General features: G+C 35.3%; 1 long non-coding RNA gene across 5 annotated transcripts in view; it reads left to right on the plus strand.

Annotated features, from left to right (window-relative positions):
- LOC128250538 (uncharacterized) overlaps positions 1-1,856 on the plus strand; it is a 33,951-nt gene extending 32,095 nt beyond the window's left edge. For 4 of the 5 annotated variants that reach the window (XR_008266562.1, XR_008266560.1, XR_008266559.1 and 1 more), the window contains exon 7: positions 843-1,083. This is a non-coding gene — a long non-coding RNA (uncharacterized LOC128250538). Of the gene's footprint in view, positions 1-842; positions 1,084-1,607 lie in introns of those variants that run through there. The other variant, XR_008266563.1, reaches the window with a different exon arrangement.
- Positions 1,857-2,179: the final 323 nt, after the last annotated feature.

Consider the following 2,179-nt stretch of genomic DNA (forward strand, 5'->3'; position numbering starts at 1 on the left):
CGAACCCTGCTGTCCTCTTTCACCACAACTTTCTCTCACTCTTACTTCCTGTTTCTGTTGTGCCTGTAATCCAAAGGGGCCAGCCTTGTCACACTGTGTCACGCTGAATATCCCCGAGAACTACGTTAAGGATACACGTGTCTGTGGAGTGCTCAGCCACTTGCACGTTAATTTCACGAGCAGGCTGTTCCGTTGATCGGATCAACTGGAACCCTCGACGTCGTAAGCGACGGAGTGCCAACAATGTATGTATGTATGTTTTGTGTGTGTATATGTATGTATGTATGTATGTATGTATGTATGTACGTATGTATGTATGTACGTACGTACAGGCTTACTTTAATTTCTGACAACCAAATCCACTCTCAAGGCTGTGGTTGGCCCGAGGCTATAGTAGAATGCACTTCGAGACTGAACCTTGAACCATGTTGTCAGGAAACGAACTTCTTACTACACAGCCACGCCTGCTCCTATACTGATAACTGATTCAGCTGCGCTATTATTATTAGTATTGTTATTATTAGACTCGTTAGCACACAGGACATATTATTAAACATAACTAGTCCTGGATCATTTTGATACCACCTCGTACTATGTGGTGAGAATCTTTGGAATTTGAATCTCGAATAATTTTTGCTTAGTATCAGGTTGTTACTTCTTGCTAGTTCAGTAACACTTCTATGGCCTATACACTTCTGCTAACGTGCTGTAACATTTGACTGTATGTATCTACAAACATATTTATAGGAACAAAAATAATTTAATCAAGCACTGTATTAACACAACGTAATTACGAAGTTCTTTCTTTTATATATCTTCTTTGCTTTTATCTACATTTCCAGAAGCATATGGCCTACATGCGGAGCATTTGCTGAGAAATGCCAACATAAGCGGAGTAGGTTATATAATCCATGTTGTAGGCAATATGATTGTACATGTAGGATCGTCTGGAAGAAATGCCTGTGCATGTATCCTAAATAGTATGTCCATTGATTAAAGTATCTTCCATGAATGTCATGCTGTTTAAAATTGTTAACCTCATTATATGAGACAAAGGAAAATAAAAATACTTTTTATGCGAAATTGTTATTTGTTCAACGCTAACATGTCCAATATATATTTTACGTTGCTGGAAATTTAGAGCCAAGTGAAGCAGTTTTTTGGCTTCTTAGACTTCGTGTACATTTTTGCAGTTATTATGTGACTACATGTAACGATAAACTATAGAAAAGCATCAAGAGATAACTTGGTTTTCTATTTATAACAAAAAAAAACAAAATCAAGCGTCACAGGGCTCCGTTATTTGCTTCATAATGAACTCCTTCGCATTTGTTAAGAAGTTGGGTATTAATTATGAAATCCTTTGCTTTCATTAAAAATAGTTTTGTCAATAAATCTATTTTAAAAAACTACGTTTTTCAGTTTCAAGTACATTTTCAAACCCCAAAACAAATTCTCACCCACCCAAACACACACACACTGTAAAAGTTCGGTGAAAATTCATATTTATAGGCACAAAAATAATTTAATCAAGCACTGTATTAACACAACGTAATTGCGAAGGTCTTTCTTTTATATATCTTCTTTGCTTTTATCTACATTTCTAGAAGCATATGGCCTACATGCGGGGGATTTGGTGAGAGATGCAACCCTGTGCGGAGAAGATTATATGCTCCATGTTGTAGGCAATATGATTGTGCATGTAGGATCGCCTGGGAGAGATGCATGTGCATGTATCCTTCTTTTAGTAATAGTATGTCCATTAATTAAAGTATCTTCCATGAATGTCATGCTGTTTAAAATTGGTAACCTCATTATATGAGACAAAGGAAAATAAAAATACTTTTTATGTGAAATTTTTATTTGTTCAACGCTGACATGTCCAATATATATTTTACGTTGCTGGAAATTTAGAGCCAAGTGAAGCAGTTTTATGGCTTCTTAGACTTCGTGTACATTTTTGCAGTTATTATGTGACTACATGTAACGATAAACTATAGAAAAGCATCAAGAGATAACTTGGTTTTCTATTTATAACAAAAAAAACAAAATCAAGCGTCACAGGGCTCCGTTATTTGCTTCATAATGAACTCCTTCGCATTTGTTAAGAAGTTGGGTATTAATTATGAAATCCTTTGCTTTCATTTAAAATAGTTCTGTCAATAAATCTATTTTAAAA

Source organism: Octopus bimaculoides, chromosome 22, assembly GCF_001194135.2.
Source record: "Octopus bimaculoides isolate UCB-OBI-ISO-001 chromosome 22, ASM119413v2, whole genome shotgun sequence".
Lineage (NCBI taxonomy): Eukaryota > Metazoa > Mollusca > Cephalopoda > Octopoda > Octopodidae > Octopus > Octopus bimaculoides.